At 47.9% G+C, this 19,552-nt stretch overlaps 1 protein-coding gene across 4 annotated transcripts in view; it reads right to left on the bottom strand.

Moving 5' to 3' along the window:
- Dpp6 (dipeptidyl peptidase like 6) overlaps positions 1–19,552 on the bottom strand; it is an 847,324-nt gene that overhangs the window by 628,955 nt on the left and 198,817 nt on the right. The window lies entirely within an intron of this gene.

The following is a 19,552-nucleotide window of genomic DNA, read 5'->3' on the forward strand; positions in this document are numbered from 1 at the left end:
ACAGCAATGAGGTACGGACATAGTCTCTGCAGATATCTGTGGAAGAGACAAGACTTAAAATCTACCAGTCTGTGTCTCTGCAGTAATTCTGTGCTTCTGGACTCTTCTGTGTTTTCTTGCAGTTTCTCCAGGTGTGTGTAAAGAGGTAAACGTCTCTCTGGGTAAAAGCATAATACTAGATTATTGTCAGTACAGCCAGGTGGAATTCCCACACCAGAATCTGGAAGTCTTAATTCCCTGGTTCTACCACCACCATTACAAGTGATTCCTGCAAGGAAATAAAACCAACCAACCAAATGCTGTACTCTGATGTGGACAGGAAGGAAATGAAGTCAATTCGTAGTGTAAGGAAGACATTACCGCCGGCTGTACTACTGGTTCATTATCTGTAATGAATGAAATGCTTCCCATAATTTAACATTGAAAGCTAAAGTAATTGTTGTGATACAGTATTATTGCTACATATGAAAGGTGATGAATTATAGAGTGGAACTTACTCACTTTATTTTCAGGTCCTGCAGTGAATCCACTCCTGACCACGCCATCATCCTTTCCCAATGAGGACTTTCACTCTGTCACTCAGAGGTGGCAGAAAAGGATATGTTGCCTGTTGAACCCAGTGATCAGCTAGTGAGCAAATTTTCCACAAAGGAAGGGTAAAACTACCCAAAGAAAGCACGCCCCACGAAAGAGCCCTATGTCTGAAAAATCTCAGGGTGCAGAGGTTGCTGAGTTTGGTGGGGTTCAGAACCAGATGGGAGGGATTCCACATGCAGAAGTCAATACCCAGTTCCAGAGCCCATGAGAACCAGGGCTGCTGCCCATTTTGTGGAGGCCCGGCTCCATCCATCAGGAATGGATGGTGTGAATCTCTGAATTCAGTGACTAAAACTGGCCAAATAAGGTGATGGATTAACTTTCTCAACTTCCCACTGGTTAATCCTTTATGAGACAGAAACCTTTGATGAAGTCGGTAACAGAAGGGAAAGGAGATGGAGGCAAAGCAGAATTGAAATGAATTCCGTGTGCTGAGGTGCAGGGAAGGGAGGCTCTGTACCAGACATACGCAAGGACACCTTACTGAGTAATGACACCTGGCTGGGTAATGACTCCACACCGTTTGAAGATGGTGTTGGGTTGTGCTGATGAGCAGTGTAAGAATAGATTGATAATTTGTGCAAATAAAATTGGGAAGGGAGGTTAAGAGAGTAAATTTTATGTTACGCATATTTTGCCACAAATAACAGTAAGAATAAAGGTCAGGAGTGTTGCACAGCTGAGCCATGCGGGTAGAGCTCTGAAGCAAACCATTTCTTGATTCAAGTCAAGAGTAGGCTGCAAGATGAACCACTAATATCAACAGCAAAACACACACGCACACATGTGCACCCCCAAACGCAGCACACACAAATACACGTAAAAAGGAAGGGAGGGAGGGAGGGAGAGGAGAAAAAGGGTTCATGAATTTTTAGGGTACCATGGCTGCAGAAAGCTGTATCATGACACCAGCTGTGGTGAGCAGAGGTGGGACAAAGGCATGGTGACAATCATTTGGATCCTTCTTCCCCTCCCCAAATGAACTTGAGAGAGAGTCTCATGCTCTCCTTGGATTGCAATGTCCTCAGAAATAAATTCAACAGATTGGATCAACAGAGCATTTGAAATTCTTTCACGCTCTAAGCTTCATGAAACATTTATCACCAACAGAACACCCCCCTTGTTATGAAAGGATTTGACCAGGTACATCTCCCGCTTCAGACAAAAATAATACATTGTGCGATCTGGGGGAAGGAACCAATTCAGCCTGACAGCAGGCTAGTGGAAAGGCCTGGGCTCTTCAATGATCTCATAGGCCCTAATGGAAACAGCTACTAGAATCACAGAGTTCACATCATTCACAGAAATCACCTCAACGAATTTCCTACCCCTGTCACCGTGGCATAAGTACTCTGCTAGTGTCCCTATAAACACGCCACTTGGTGCCTATAAATGAACTGACTTATCAATTCCATTCACCCTGCAACAGGGCCTAGAAACCACATCAGGCTAACGTGAATTGAAAAGGGGTTGACTGTCAGAACTACCATTTGTTCTTGTTTGCATGGGAACCAGAGCACGTAAGAAGAGGTGTTCTGTCCTAGTACTTCAGATACACGCACAATCCTGCTGAGTCTTCACAAAGGAACCATGGGCATGAATGAGCCATTTCTGTTCTAAGGGACTGTTGGCTTAGTGTGTGAACACATTCAAGGTGACAAACACAACTGCCCAAAGACACATGGAGATGAAGGGGCTCCAGGCACAAGGTCACCTCTTCATGGAAAAAATTTACAGCCTTGCAGCAAATTCTGCGACACCACAGTCAATATAAAGAATGATCAGTCCCCAACCAGGTTATGAGGCCATCGTAGTCAGGAGTCTCAGCATATGCTGAATTTAAATAAAAATACTGATGCTTCAGGAGGCTGTGGAGATGACTTAGTGTGGCCTCTCTCAGGCAGAAACAAGAACACAGTCACAGAATGCAAGAGATTTCTTTATGGACTCGAATCCCAAAGCAGAGGGACAGAAAAAATGAGGGGAGGGGATGAATTTGCTTGACTGCAGAAGTGTGTGCATTCTAGGGACAAAGCGGGTGACAGGGATAGAAGTATCCATGTAGAAAGACATTATAATGAATCCACAGCGTATTGCACAGTGGCTAACACCGCAGGCTGGAGCCCCAGAGGCAGAACCCCTGGATCCGGATCCCATCTCCACCACTTGTGGGGTCTTAGGCGAATGACTGGACATCGTGGGGTACGCAGAGAAATCACTTGCCACACAGGACTCTGTCAAGTCACCTGTGGTTAGCAGTGCTGTTGCCTCGTTAGGAAAGCCCCAGAGATGGGACTAAAAGTGCTCAGCTGTCCCACAGAGCTAAGATGTGCTTGGGCAAGGGCAGAGACGAGTTTTGAAGAGAAAAGGAATTGAGTCCCTAAAATTTAGAGACAATTTAATTTATTTTTAGAGAAATAGTCTAGACCTTTTTCTTCTCTTTAGATAAAAATGACACAACAAATGAATCCCCAGGGTCCAGTGAAGACTGCATTTCTTTTCTCAAAATCACGTGTTGTTTAAATATACAAACTAAGTCATGTATTATTTTGAAACATGATCACAAATCTCCAAAAATAAAATACATTTACATTGATTTGTTCATGATTCATAATATAATACACAAAACACAAGAGAGCTCCACAGAGACACAAGACCAGACCCTGGACTTTCCAAAGGCTCTGAGTGGGGTCCCTGTCTGAGGGTGTGCTGGAAGTGGCTGTTCCATGGGCCTGGGATTGCCTGAGATGGAGCCTCTCTGGTGCCTGCCTGGTCCCGATGGGTGGGGCTGAACACTGCTCAGGTTCACAACAGTGACTGACTACATTTCAGAAATCACAAATGCCACTGTGATGTGAAAACACCTGCGACTTCTACAGGTCACAGGTTTTGCCTAAGCCATGCCAAAGAGCAGCCAGCTCTGGTTAGACTTTGGCAAAGACCACTATGACGGTTTTGCTTTCACCCCAGTTCGTGGACCCCGAGGGCCCAAGATAAGAAGTCTCACTTTCACATGTGAGATGAGGAGGATGGGGCCTGAGGAATTGGAGAGCACCTCCTCGGGTAAGACCCAGAAGGGTCAGGAACAGAGAAGCCCAGCATTTGATTTAGGATTCTCTGGTTTAAACTTAGCCTCTCTGAAGCTTCTTAGGTGAAACCATTAAACACACACATCACCATTGGGATGGCTCTGGGGGGAAGAAGGGATGGCATCCACCCTGGGGATGGGACGCACAGGGCAGCAGTGACAGCAGCACCAGCAAGGCACGTGGGGCCGTTCTGACCTGCGGCCAACTCGGGCCTCCAGCAGCGACTAGGCGTGCACTATAAGGTGTCCCCAGACATCGGGGCGGCCAGCGGGGGGCTGGGTTGTGCATTAGCTCTGTGGGGACAGTCAATTCCCAGGACACTGCAGAGTTGGTGTCAGCGACAGGGACAGCTGTTTCCAGGGGGGAAACCTGAGTGACAGGTCAGGCTGTGAGGGGTCACCAGGGGTTTGTGGAGAGGACGTTTTTCTACAGGGCAGTCAGAGGCGGGATGGGACTCTGGGGGCATTTCCAGGTACCAGATGAAGAGCATCACAAAAGGAGAGGATCAGATCCAGGAGAAAGCTCAGAACTGAGGTCGAGGCCTGCCCCACCTGGCCCAGGTGTGTGTTTGAGGTGAGAAGCATCTTTTGAAGTGCTGGCGCCTCCCAGGCCGGGACTGGGTGTACCTCAGGTGGCCTATTGCTGGACAGCTGTCTCTGGGAGGGACTCCTGAACTGACCCTCGGTTTCATGACTTGAAGCATCAGCTTGGCCCTAGGGCAACACATCCACTGCCCCACACTGTATCCCACCACATCTACCAGGACAAGTGTGGACAAAGGAAAAGTAACAGGTGACTTCTGATATCTTGTTTGATTCCATTGGGAAGATGCCAAGGGCTTCAGAAAAATGTGTAGGTGGCAGAGAAACAGCTGGAGGCCAAAGTGAGTATTTGTTAACAAATTTCTAATCTGTGAATTTCTGGGAAGTATTTGGGAGTGTTTCAGAGTGAAACCAGGTCAGATAGGGCCCCACCTCCTGATGTCTGCCCAGCGCCAGACCCCCAAAGGGCACCCTCCAGGCCACAGGGCACCCTCCGGTCCCAGTGTGTGGAGGGGGGGCCGGTAGGGGGAGCTGAGCTGAGCTCAGAGCCCACAGAGGGAGGCCCACAGAGGGAGGCCCACAGAGGGAGGCTCCAGGCCAGGGCATGGCACTCTGGGACGCATTTGCCTGGTGTCATGGTCAAGCCTCGCAGTGAGGAGTTCACAAAGGAAGGCAGAGGACAGCTGTAAGATGGTGGGGACAGAGTGAAGGGGTCGGGCGGAGCAGAGGCCCTGGCAGCAGAACCAGGTTTCCTCACCTTCTTTAAGGCGAAGTCAAAAGGAAGAAGAAAGAACAAAGACTGACCCTGACCGTGTGGGGAGGGAAGGAGGCTTGCCAAGGAGGCTTTCCGTGAAGAGAGAATCTGAGAGGCATCCTTAGGTCTCGCACGTGTGTGCACGCACAGATTCCAAGCCCAGGAAATACGGGGTTAATTATTTCCTGTCTTCTACTGCATTTAGTGTTGATTTGTTCTTCTTTATTCATTTGGTGACTTTCTATTCTTTTAAAGAATACGTTCAGTGCAACGAACTTCCTCTTAGCACTGCCTTCACAGTTCCCCAGAGATTTGATGTGTTGTGTGGCTATTCACATTTACCCCTAAGAATTTTTTACTTCATCCCTGATTTCTTCTGCTATCCATTGCTCATTCAGCAGTGTATTATTTAGTCTCCAGGTGTTAGAGCAGCTTCAATTTTTTTATTTTATCATGATTTCTAATTTAATCCCATTATGATCTGATAGAATGCAGGGTATATTTTCTGAGTTGCTTTGTGGCCTAAGATAACAGCCTATTTTAGAGAAGGATCCGTGAGCACCCTGAATGGACCGAGGCAAGCAGCAAGGGCAGTCCAAGGAACTGGTGCAGCCAGGGTGGGAAGGAAAGGCACTCGGCGGAGCCCGTATCCACTGGGAAGGCCTACTGCAGAGAGGCGGGGCAGAAGGAAGGGAGAGAGCACAGGAAGCCCAGATGGAGAGGGCAGGAGACTCAGAAGCAGCCCTGGGGAGAGTGGACACCACTGCGGAGGGAAAGCACGAGCCCACTGGAAGCCAGGTGTGGACGGCATGACGGATGCCAGGCTGAGCAGGTCAGCCTGGTGGAAACAAGATCTGGACTAACCTCAGAGCAAGTGACCAGGCTGCACAGGAAGACAAACCATCTAAAGGACAGAGCTTGAGATTAGGACACTTTAGAAAGGACAATATGTTGGACTGGGCAGGATCTGTGTTTAATAAAAGAAATACAGAAGCTATGCGTCCTCAGATTGAAAGGTACATGGTCAGAGGAACGAAAGTCACCATGTAAAAGGTATTTGTACTCTAAATGAATGGCAAAGGACAGAATTATTCAGAAGGCATAGAGCCTTTCCAATAAGAAGATGGTGACGGAGAAGAAATTTAATTGGGTTTCAGAAAAAGGTGAAGGGTTAAGAAATGAGTAAAAAATAAACTGTGAAGCCCAGTGTTGAGACCAAGGTCTACCAAATGCAGGATTAGGAGACACTTGTTAAGACTCAAAAGTGCAATGTGCCGAAAGCAAGTCTGAAGGAGGGAGGCCAGCAGAGCCCACCAGACGTACGGCCACGAAGGAACAGAGGTCCTGTGTAAAGAGAGAGGCCTCATCTTTTCGTTTTTGTTTTATATCTTTATATCTGTATTTTTACGTGGTGCTGAGAATTGAACCCAGTGCCTCACGCATGCTAGGCAAGCGCGCCACCACTGAGCCACATCCCCAGCCCCAGAGACGTCATCTTTTCTGATCCTTCCATGTTAAGAGCCAAAATCAATTGATTGAATTCTGAGGGATTTGTCACAGTGGGAGATTAAAGAAAAATCCAGATGGCGTAGAAAAGGGACGTGGACAGGAAAAAGGCAAAGGCTTTCCAGAGCAAGACAGTCTTCAGGAGTGACTCCAAGAAGCTGACACTGCGGCACCCAGGATGCCCTCCGCACGCCCGAGCTTGCCACGCTCTTGCCTGAACTGCAGGGCTACTCCAGGTGGGCAGGAGGGAGGAGGCCTCAGTGCTGACCGTGCAATGTCTCCTCCTCCTCCCACCCTCAATCCCACCACAGTCCCGGACCTTGCACGGAAAGCCTAGCGCTCTTAGATCTCAGAAGATGGGGACGTACAGTCATTTGAATACACATTATTTGCAAGTGACTGTATCATAAATCAGACCTGTGTCATAAAAAAGAATCAATAAGTTTAACAATATGTAGAAAAACAAAGTTCAGAAACAGTAAAAGTGCTCTAAAAATTCAGACACCATCATTAGTTAATAAGAGTTCTCAAAAATTCTTTTCTACCTCCTGATGGTAGAAAGTATGAGCTAACAGTATGAGAAGAATTATTTGCTAAGATGCTTTATTGAATTTATATTTTTAAAAAGTAACATGCTATGTTTAATTTCCTTTAGAACTCTCTCGTCATAATTAAATTTCAAAGCTTTTGTGACTAATCTCCTTTGTGTTACTTTCCCGAGCCACACGAGGAGGCCTGAGAACAAAGCTGCCATGGGGCCAAGGAGAGAGGCCCAGCCTCTGCTGTCCCCCAGCCTTCCATTCTCATCTCCCACCGATCCACAGTCCTGTGGGCTCTGAAGGGGCAGCTCGTTGGCTTACAATATGCCATGATTAAATGTAAACTTGAATATGAAATATCACTGGGATTCATTGACCAGTAGATAGAAGACAGACATCAGAAGGGCCAGAGGGCCTCTGGAGAGAAGTTCATGGGAAGCCTTGGCTCAGGTCTGGATCTGGTTTGACTACGTTTACCAAGGGCTGATGTGTGGGGCACCGGGTTCTTGGGGTTCAAGGTGAGAGGTGGTGGGACTTTAAAGAGGTGGGACCTTGCAGGAGGCGTGTTGATCACTGAAAGAAATGGGCGTGATTCTCTGGGTCTTTGGTTAGTTCTCAAAGTGGTGCTAGAAGAACAGGTCCAACCCCTGAGCCCCTCTGGCTTCCCACCTTGCCATGTGACCCCTCTGTCTCATGTGGTTCCCCACCATGTGCCACTCTCATAGGGTCTTTACCAGAGCCAAGCCAGGGCTGGAGCCATGCCCTTGAGCCCCACAACTGTGAGCTACATAAACCTCATTTCTTGATGAAGTGCCTAGCACCACAAGTCCCATTATAGTTATGGAAAATGGACTACACACCTTGTCATCTTATACCAGGTTCCTGCTGTTAATTCCCTTGATGGGGACCAAGAAAGAAATACAATGTTTGTTTCCTTGGCTCTCATGCAGTTAAATTCACAAATGACACTTGCCCAAGAGTGTCCAAGGATCACTGTCATCCCTGATGGAGAAAAGAATGAGGCCTTTCACCATAAAGGGCTCACTCAGGTTAGGCCCTTACTCCAGCCCAAGCCCCATACCCTAGGCAGACTCCAGGCTCAGGCTGCGTCTGTGTCCGGCAAGTCCCTCAGCTTCTCCAGGTCAGGTCCAGTCTCGGCACCACACTGGGGTCCTGGAGATGCCCGAGGGCTCAGTGATTCACTAGCACCCAGAGGACCCAGAAAGCTCACTTGGCCAAGTTGTCCTCACAGCTGTGGTGCACCACAGTAAAAGGACACAGCGTAAAGTTGGCAGAGTAAACGTGAACTGGTGTATGCTCCCAGAGTTCCATGCTAATGGAATCTCGTGGGCACAATTAATTCGCCCAGAAAAACTAAGTACCAACCAAAGAAGCTCACCCATGTTTCCGTGCCAAGGGTGCTGATTGAGGTGGGTCACGCGGTCATGTAGCATGCACATGACCTCAGCTACTCACACCACCACAGAGCAAAGCAGGTATTCCCCATAAATCATACTGTTATAGTAAACTACAATCAAACTAGATCCATGTGGCCCAAGGCCTTGGGCATACAAATAAGATAGAACATTCCCAGGGGGCAAGACATTCCAACCAGTGTCAGCTAATACTCCAGGGCCAGTCCTGACGCAGGTCTCCCATGGGAATGTGTGGGTTTGGGCAGCCAGGTCTATGGAGTGAAGCCTTCCTTAAGTGTCCACTTCCCTTCCACGGTTAAGAGAGAATTCAAGGGCTTTCAAACTATTGTGACCGCATTCTGCTGCAAGAAATTGATTTTACATAACAACTCAGTAAACAAACAATCTGCACATAAGTAACAGACACGATTCCAAAGTGCAATCACTCATTCTGCTAGTGACTCTCCATGGGGCACTGTTTTTATTGCATTTTATTTTTGTAAGCTGATCATGACCCACTAAATTAATTTCATGACCTTCTATCATGTCACAGCCCATATTACGAAAAAAACCAAATGCACAAGAGAGCTGATACATTTAAAGTGCTAAGGAGCTCAAAGCCATTATTTTAAGAAAGGGCAGCTGCGTTGGTAACTATGTTGGACCTGGGATCATCCATCACAACAGCTGTATATTTAACAAATGGCACCAGGAAGAGAGGAGGATCTTGTTGAGCCACATGAGCGTGGCCGGCAATGGTCCAACTTCAGGCAAAGGCAACCATCTCTCCATCTCCCTCCAAATTCTTCCTCTGGGTGCTCCCTCTGACCTCCTGGCTACCCTCTCATCCCTTCTCCTCTCGTGAGTCCTGTGGTAAGCCATTCTTATAGACCGTGGCCGCCATTAGAAGATGGCGCCGGCTTCCACTGTGGCCTGTGATAAACAACTCCTTTTATGGAGAGTTGGCGCGCAATCCCTTTCCACCCTATGAGAGAGATCCACGTGGCGGCTTAGGATTGGGATGCGGGGGGCTTTATTAAGCTGTGCTTGGGTGTGTTCGGGCGGCGGGCGCTAGAAGATGATACATGACTCAAGGCCTGAATAAACTGTTGAAAGAAGAATCCTGTGTCGTGTTTCCCTGGCTGGCGAGGGGTCGCGACAGAGTCCAACATACCCACTCCCTCATCTAGCCTTCTCCCTCAAGACAGTGGCTTCAATGCTACATTAATTCCTGTTCTGATCCTTTCTCAGATGGAAACCACAAAGGAGGAAAATAATCAGACAACACAGTGAGCACAAAGTGTTCATTCCCAATAAGTCAGTAGTTACTGCACCCCATATTAAGGTTTAAGGAAGGAGTTCTAGAAGTCAAAAGCTTAACACCCTCTTCTTTCTCAGAACATCACAATTTCTGGAAACCAGCCAGATATGGTATGCTCAAGATTCCTCAAGTTCCACCATGTGGCTTAATCTATGAAGAACACTTCATATGACCCCGCAGGGCTTCAGTGCATGCCACAGAAATAAGAGTTTAAAACTCTGGGTTACAGAATATCAGTCCAGGGTATCTTACAAAGACTTTGGTGCCTGGAAAGGAGAGCAAGAGGGTTAAGATGGTGGCATGAAGAAGACCCTGCATTCATGGGGAGAGAAGCCCATCTCCATTAATGACAGTGCAATTACTTAGGTAAGAGTCAGCCCTGTGACCCCCCAAATGAGCCTTACATGGTGAAATCATGACACATTCAAGTTCAAACTGATTTCACAGACCATCTCAGTCAGAGAGACCATGAATGACTGGAATCTGTGCTGGGAGTCAGACGTCCGGTTCACCGTTCTCCACCTTTCAAAGTCATTCTTGAAATAGAAGCCACTTTTCTAAACCTAAAGAGCTTGGTTTTCCTATGTCTGAAAAGAAGTATTCCAAGAGCACTGGCATGAAAGAAAAAATGAAATTGATCCTCTAATAAATCTGTTATGCCTGCAACAAGCCCAGTCTTTAAGTACACATGGCAATTTATTCAATTACCATCAATCTTCCTGCAGCATGATTTGTGGGTGACAAGAAAAATAATACACATAAAAGTGTTTTTGATGCTTATGATGCTCACATATAAAGATATCTACTCACCAGACTCTTTGAATCACACTGCTAACAACAGATGCTATTTGTGGATTGATAGCCGGACTATTTGCCAGGTTTAGTCTTTTAGTTCAAGTGATAAATACCATATTTGCTCCCATAATTCCGTCTCACCCACACTTTTTTAAAGGAGATATTTTACAGGCAAGAAGGAAATCATGCAGCTGGAAGCAGAACTCTCTCTCATGGCAGATGGTATGAAATAAGTACCAGGAAGTTCCCCAAATGATAAGAACACTGAAGACCACAGGGGAGCATTAAAAGTGGTGATCACCCTAAAAAAATCCAGGAAGGTGTTTTGATAGTCCTCCTTTCTAATTACTACCTGGACAGATAAACCTTCTGTAATTATTTTCTCCATTTTGGAGTAAGTTTAAAAAATACATAAAATATTTTGGGGGAGCTTAGGCCTTTGTAAAACTACAATCTACTATTTAAAGATATGAAGGTAACATTTCAAAGGTACCAGTGCCATTAAAATTAACTACAAAACTCTGTAAGCTTTTGGAATGTGCATTACTATTTGGGGAACACAGCTCTGTGTGTGCGTGTGTGTGGGTGCACATGTGCAGAAACACCTCTAGCACACTCCAGTGTCACACCAAACACTAGCCGAGGCCAGAACCGGAGCCACCAGTCCTTGTGAATGCTGGGTACAGTGCAGGCGACCCGGAGGCTGAGCCGGAACTGGGCCTCTTCCCAGGCAAGACGTGGACAGGCCACACTGCATTCTCCACTCAGTGACCATTCATGCACTGGTGAGCATTAAGCAAAGCACAGAGGTCAGCAGAGCATGGAGCCAGAGGTGATCCCAGCTTGTGATGAGGACGAGTGGATGGAGACTTGAGCTTTAGGAGGCTCCTCCCTGGGAGAAGTAGAGGAAATGGTCCTTACTGACTCTTGGGCTAGAAGCTGAGAAGGAAAAGCTGTCCATGCCACCATCCACACGAAGACAAGGCGGCAGGAGGGCTCTCTCTGCCCCGTGGGGCATGGTGGAGATTAGCTGTAGCCTCTGGCTCGTCCTGGTGGAGGGAAGTCCAGAATGCTCACAGAGACTCCTCGACTCTTCGGAGAGGGAGGCTGCTCTGGCCGCCTCTGCAGGCCAGCTCCTTTCTTCTCCGGCCTCCTTCCCATCATATTCAATGAGACACTGACTCGTGCTGAGTCTGACGGTTTGGTCCAGCTTCTTCCTAACATTATGCTCCACGTGCATACACAAGACAACACACACACAAAGCACAGGACAGTGTACGGGACTTGCCTTAGAACATGAGAAGGAAGGGTTCGTGGCAGGAAGTGGGATATGGTTCTTTTAAGTGATAAAAATCTTCCCTTCTAGCCATGGCTCAAATCTGCCCTGGTCTGCACTTTCTCGTGGTGCTCACGCCTCCCCAGTTCTCTAGCCTCTCCCCTCGCCTCTCTCTGCTTACTCTCTTGCCTGCCCTCCCAAATGCAAACATCCCCCTTCCCACAAATAACGTTTTATTACTTGGGTTCTCAGCATCTCACTTTCCATATTCAAGCAACTTTCAAAACCATTTTTCTCAAGAAAGAGGATTCTCCTCAAATTCTCAAGAAAAGGAGAATTCCTTTTGGTGGCAACTGACATAAATTATTTTTTTTTGTTTTCATATCAAATAATCCAAGTGGATTTAAGCATCATCCTGGAGCTTCCTGCTCTGTCTCGCCCCCCTCCCCCCGCCACAGCGGTCTGCAGAGGTCATTCTGGATTTATTCACTTGGTAAAAATAGATGAAGAAACTCCAGTGGCTCTAGGATTTCTCCCATTGAGTGGTGGAGTTCAACCCGCTCCCCTTACACCTGAGCTCACCTTAGTGACTGTGATGGTTAGTTGTGTGTGTGCACCTGACTGGGCCACAGGACGCCCAGAGAGCTGGTAAAACAACCTTCCTAGTTTGTGTCTGTGAGGAGTTTCTGAAAGAACATCATTGATTGGCAGGCTACGTAAAGGAGACCCACGCGCTCAAAGTGGGTGGCCACCATGGAGGCCTCAGTGAATGGAACAGAGAGGCTTAGGGTCCGTGGCCTGGTGCAGCAGAGGAGTCAGGGGCCGAATGTCCATCCCTTCATATATGAACATGCCAAGCTGAATCACTTCTACTGAAAAATAAGCAGGCCGATGGAGCCAGGTCACCTCCAGCCTCTTTCCACACACTGGAAGGAAGGGAGCATCAGCCCTGCATGGTATCATGAGCCGCTGGCCCACAGGGACAAGCATGGCCAGCCCTGGTTTGGGACACACGGCTTTTCCTATCTCAACTTTTCTCCATCTTTATGTGAAAAAGGGGGCAGGGTGGAGAGATCTGGAAGTACTTGCTTCTTCCCAGTGACCTGAAGGTGCTTCTGCTCAACAGCAGGGCACACAGACCTCTCCCGGGGGCACCGCACAGCTCCAGGGTCAGGGGAGCATGCCCGCCTGTGGGGGCAGCTCTGCAGCAGCCCAGTATCAGGAATGTGCTCCTGAGCCCTAGTGTTTTCCATTCTGTGGGGATGAGTGGTGACTGAGCGGGAGGAAACCCTGGGAATCCTACTTATGGCTGAATGAATACTCCACTGGGATCTTGGGCCCATCTCCTGGAGGAGAAAATGACAACCGCCCATCAATGTCAGAGCCATGGGGCCAGGCATGTGGGCAATCGAGTTCCAGTAGTGAGTGCTGAGCCCTTCCCCTGCGTGATGAGGTGGCTGAGGGGGGTCAGCACAACTGGCGGTAGGGAGGGTCATCCTCTGACGGATCTGTTGGCTCCAGGAGACTCCTGTCTCCTCGGTTGGTGGAACGGTGCTATTCCCTGAGAGATGTCTCTCCTCCTCTGTGCCTGGCTCCTTCCACATATACCAGCTGCTTCTGGATGGACATAAGCTACTGGGTGGAGGGGCTGGGGGCTCTGTCACTCTGCAGACCCCACCGTCAGGGCAGGGTCATGTCTGCCTTTGAGTCACCGTGACCCTGTCTGTTTTCCCAGCTCCATCTTTGCCTCCTCCGTGTGTACCCCCATCTCGGAGCCTTCTCTTTCACCTCCTGCCACTCCTCTCTATGGACTCCTCTGTCCTAACACACGCCTCTGTCTGTGCCTGGCTCTTGCCCAGTGCACTCCGTGGCTGACTGCTGATCCGTTGGTGGCTGGAACCATCTCCACAGTGAGAATTTGAGCTCATTGAGGCCAGAGACTATTTAAAGTCCCTTGCAATGTTCAAAGGCTCCACCACGCTGGAGAAAAGTCAGCATTGAAAGAACACCGGCTGAAATGCCTAAAACACAAAATGAATGTCCTGGAACTGAAGGCCACATGGAAGAAAAGGCTCTGGATCGAACCAGAGAACCCGGCCCCAACTCTGACTACCCAAGACTCCAGGCCGATCCTTCAATGTTTTCCAAACTACCTGCAAAATGGGAGGTTTAAACCTTGCCGTAGTAAGGACTCTGGTCACCGGCTAGCTGCCCGGTTACTTACTCTCTCTTCTGTCCACCTCCCTCCTTTACCTCATCCCTTTCCCCCAACTCCACCCATATCACAGTCAGCCCTGCAGGTTCTGCACGCTAGATCTCTATGGAGAAGCTCCACCACATTTGATTTGAAGAAAAAAAATTAAAAAGTATGTACACAGAATTCAGAATGTACACAGACCAAACCAAAGAACAAACCCTGCACCTAGGACATATTAGAGAGTAGAGCTGGTGCGTGTGTACGTGTGTGCGTGTGTGTGTGCATCTGTGTGTGAAATGTCATGATGTCTAGTTTGAAATCTAGGATGTCTGGTCAGCTACACACCCAGGGTGTGGTCAGCAAGATGGACTAAGATAGACATTTGTGCCCTTGTTGGTGTGAGATTCCACATGGTCACCCAGACTCCACAACGAAAGCAGTTCCTACAGACAGCAAAGAGAACAAAGGCTTCAAGGACCCATATATGAGCTCCCACAAAAGACTTTATGTGACCTGTGGGAGACTGAATTTAAAGAGTATCATCTATTATTATTATTGGCCACGGTTGTTCTATAAAGGTTTTATGGAGGGGGAGAGCAGGAGTGTAGAAGAACTCATTTTGTGTCATTATTTGGAAGCTATTACTAAATCAATAACGCCACCATCCTCAGAATTTGGAGAGAGCCCCATTACAAAAGTGTTTCCTCTGCTACGATTCTTTAATGACTGTGTTCACTGAGAGGAAATCTGAAAGACAAGGCGACTGCTTGGCATGTGCTCCTTGCCTTGCACTAAAACCTCCTCGGAGACAGAATGATCAGCTATCGAAGCCGGTTACGCCATGTGCACCGACTCCCGAGCCTGTGCTGAAAATTAAGTACCCAAAGAAAGAAGGAGAATGTTGGAGCCAGGGGGATTTTTGAACGAGGCGCACCTGGCTTTGGACAGCGTATTTGTTTTCCTCTTAGAAACAGTATTCACAAAGTAGAATTTTAAAACCGATAACAAACTGTTAATAAGATCTATGTTAGGAATGGCTGGGCTTCAGGTACAGAGAAGAGAGCACTAGGCTTGCTAGAAAATGGTGACTGTCACTTTGCTTTGCAGATTATTCATATTCATGGTTGCACCATAGACAGCACACATGGCAGAGCTGCACATTATTCATCTGGGCATAGAGTCTTCTAAAACTGTTATCTCTATTTATTGTATTTGTTTTGTGTTTTTCCATATTCCCGCTTCAAATTTTCTTTAAGGGCTGTCCTTGAAGCTTTGGGGACTAGGGGGAAAGTGAAATTTGAGAAGCTGTGTTGTGGGGTAAAAATGCCATTATGGACCCTTTTTATCCCAAAAGGATTCCTCTTAATTAAGAACAAACAGGCTCAGGAGGAGTTCTGGCTCTCTTCTAAGGGAGAAGAGAGGTTTTGAGAAGCTGCTGGAATTCACAGTCTGCTCATGCAAATGTGTTCCCAGCCCTGCTTTTAATGAGTTTAAGTCCACCTTGATTTCCTCTGAGTACAAAGAGCAACAAATGCTTCTTTTAATATCACAGTCACCCTGCGCCCTCAGCATGGGAACCGCTGGGAAGGTTCTCCTGCGTAATGTCATGGCAACCATCTCCTAGAAAGCCAGACGAGCTGGGCTGTGAGCTCAGAAAGCTGTGTCCCAGCATAGGGACAGCTGCCTGTTCTAGACTCCTTGAGGAGTTGGCTTCCTCATTCAAGAGAAAAATAAAGCTGTGACTGTGAAACCAGTTGCAGAGTGCATGAAATTCTACTAAATGAGCAAAAAATGGTCTCTAACTCTCCTTCTCATCCCCTTTCTGCATCCTTCTTCTATTTTTTACACTAGCAGCTGTTCTTCATCTCCCTCCTGAATGGCCTCATTAAGCATCTAGCCTGTACCAGGCACTGGGCTGGTGCCGAGGGTCCTGCAAGGAACTCGACAGTTGTCCAGGGTCAGCGCAAGGCAAGCAGCCTCCCAGGGGACAGGGCCTTTCAGGTCCTCCATAGCTGCAGGGGAAGCTCTGGGTGGTGTTGCCTTGGGGGATGTGGACATGGCCTTGCTCTGACTACCGCACACAGCCCTGGACGCACAGCCAGTCCTGAAGACCGGGCACTTCTGACCACAGCCTGGTTGATGTGAATTTCACCGTCTTTACACTGCCAAAGAAAATCCCATTGGCTATTTCAATGTAAAATAAACAAAACAAGGACACCAGAAGGGAGGCCAAACCAAGCAAGGCAGTGCCCTGATCTGGTTTACATTTTAACACTCATCTGGCCTCCTTATGAAGCTTGGCTTGCAGCGGGGAGAGTGGCAGCAGAGGCCTTTGTGGAGTGACTTCAGTGATCCCCCAGAGGACGGAGGCTACAGCTGGTTTGGGGACTGTGGTGAAATGAATCCCTGAGGTCATACTTTGATGATGGGGTTGACAGGACTCACTGATGGACAGATGGCCATGAGGGAACTCGAGTGAGACCAGGGCTTCTTGTCTGAGCAACGGGGTGGGCAGTGGAGATGTTCACTGAGATGGAAAACCATGACAGAGGCCACTCACAGGGCCTCCTGGGTGAGGAGTTCTCTTCCAGCCAAGTGCTCAGCGAAGACACGTCCAACCTCAGGAGTGGTTGGTGGCACTTTGAAAACTGAGTGTAGCTCACTCAGGGGACGAGGGCAGAGAAATATGGCACATGCAGCCCATGGTGCTGGTGATCCCACCCTGGAAGAAGCCACAGCTAGAGAAGGGAGGGCTCCAGGCTGGGCTCCAAGAGGTCAAGTAGAGGACACAGAATCAGCCAAGGACACGGAGCAGGAGGGCCAGAGCAGAAGGGGCAGTCGGGAGCGAGCACGTGAGACGGGGCCAGCTCTGCCCAAACAAAGGGAGTCGAGCTGAAGGCAGAAAACAGCGAGGGTGGACTGTGGACCTCCACAACCCCCAGATGACACTGGCCCTTCTTAACATTCTGTTCCACTAGGAACAGTCTGTCCATGGAAAATAGCTTTTCCAACCGTTCATTTAATGAAGTTCAGGCATCTGAGTGAAAAGTGGGACCGTTCTTAAAAGCACAGTTCTGAGACCCATAAAGAATAAGGTTAATAAGAATCCATCACCCTCCTGCAGGTATCCTGAGACTTGACCTTTGTTGGGATCCTCCATGACCATTTTACCCAGGTTCTTCCAGACCAGACGTTGCTTCGTTATCCTTAGGAGGCACACTAGGACCCAGACGGGAGGTTTCACTTGCAGAACATTGAGGGATGTCAAGTAGGAGAAGAGGAATTGGAAAATACAAGCAGAGCAGCTAGCTCATCTGCTATCACACCCAGAATGAGGAAGTGGCCAAGTGCCTACAGGGCCACAGCCAGGCCAGCCTTACAATGGGGTAAATTTGAGACATGACAGAAACAGAGTGGGGAAATACGCACTCCAACCTCCAATGCCTTTTGGGCTGGCTCAGAAGCCCCCACTTTGGGTGGAGTTCTGACTCAGGAGAACTGGGGAAGGCCCCTGTGTGTTAGGACCCCGCATCCTCGCTGTGCTTTCCAGAACACCAAGCCTGCTCCTTCCTGTTAGTACCAGTGCTGGAGCCGGAGGGAGAGCCAGATGAGCTGGGGCCAGGGGTGGTGGGATGCTGGAAGGGAGTGGGGAAGAGGACCCCAGGACTGCTGGCTTCTCCCTCTCTGGTGACTAGGGGAGCATCAAAGCTCAGACTGCCCTTGCTAAAGTCAAAGGATAGCGGGGTAACCTGAAGGGGACCAGAAGACAGCTTACATATTATATACCTTTTATGGTCCCAGTACATTTTCTAAATGAATGGAAGCGTGAGGTAACAGGGAAATTACATGTCAATCAAGGCAGGAGACCAAGATGAGAACAGAGAGCAGTGATCCAGAAGTAAGCAGACCCAGGCAATGGACCATGCCTCCACCTCTCACTGTGCAGCCTTCCTGTACAGTGCTGACCACACTTGCAAAGTGAGGATTCTGCGAAATTTTCTAAGGGTTACCATGTGACCCAGTAGCATGGAGTAAGTAAGGTCCACTCAGTTTCCTGTTTTAACCATATTTGGCTGTACTTATTTTAACTTATAAAACAAACAAAGCCTCGATTTTTTTTAAACTTGATGCTTCTTTAAATAATACATCATAGACTAAAAGTTTGGCTGGTTTATTATTGATCTTCAACTTCTCCCCATAAAAGAATTTAAACATGGCAGAATGCTTAATTAAGTACACTGAAAAGAGAAGGATTAAATATCAAGAAGGAGGGACTTGTGACTGGTCACGACAGGGGAATGGGTGGTGGGCCTGCCCCCAGAGCTGGAGCACACATGAAGCTGAGCTTCAGGAACTGGACTACAGACACTGCAGGCTGCCCTTGGGAGAAGGGAGCACCAGCATGTCACTCACAGCTTCCTGCCAGGGCCGCTTCCCACTGCATGGGGCCGTGGAGACACGGGGAGCAGCAGTCAGGATGTGGAGGAAACACAAGTCGGACTCTGCTGAAGCGGCAGTATGTGCTGGGACAGTGACCAGACCTCTGCTGTGGACCCCCTCTGACAAAGCCAGGAAAGAAAGCACAGAGGACCAAGCCCCACATCCAGCAGATGAAATGCAGCCCAGACCGAATCTCCAACTCTTTAAAAGAACATCTTAAATTCAGATTAAGATAGAACCTATGATGTCCTACGTTCAAAGCTATGAGACAAAGGACCAGGAGACCAACTGTAGCCCGATGAACACCCTTCCAGAGAGCTAGACTGAGAGAGGGTGGGTAGACGACAAAGACGAGGGCTTCACAACAGCTGTACGAACTGCTTGATGATTTAAATGAAAAGGTATACACAATACCTCTCACTGTCATCTGGGTTGTCTCTTCTGTTATTGAATTCTTTATTTATTGTATTTTTATATATTCTAAATGCAAGTCTATGGTCAGATATGAATTCATAAATTTTTTCACAATCTGTGTGTTCTCACTTCCTCAGTGGTATCCTTGGATGCACAAAAGTTTTTGATTTTGATGAAGCCAATTTATCTATCTTTTCCTCGTTCTTTGTGTTTTTGTCGTCATTGTAAGAAACGATATCCTAACCCATAGTCAGATTTGTTTCTTTTCTATTCATATATTGTGTTTTTTTGATTCTAAAATTTCCATTTGTTTCTGTTGTATATTAGATGTATGCCTTTGCTTTTTTCTTAAAATTTTGAAAGTTTATTTCCTACTAACTAAAACGGTCTCTTTTTAGGTCATTCCATGTACTGGCCTGGCTCCAGCACCCTCTCCTTTTGTGACCCCAGGAAAGTTACTTAATGTTCCTGAGCCTGAGTTTCTCCACCTGCATGTGAATGAGACATCTGCTTTGTCCTGCTGCGAGTTAGAGAGATGCTGTAGGTGAAGTACGGTCATGGCCGTCTTGCATGGTCAGCTCTCATTCCATCGTTGTATATGGTTTCCGCAACAGGACATTAAGGTGGGGGTCCCCACGCACAGGTTGGAGAGTGAGCTCTTCCACCT

This window comes from Marmota marmota, unplaced genomic scaffold, assembly GCF_001458135.2.
Source record: "Marmota marmota marmota unplaced genomic scaffold, marMar, whole genome shotgun sequence".
In the NCBI taxonomy this organism is placed as follows: Eukaryota; Metazoa; Chordata; class Mammalia; order Rodentia; family Sciuridae; genus Marmota; species Marmota marmota.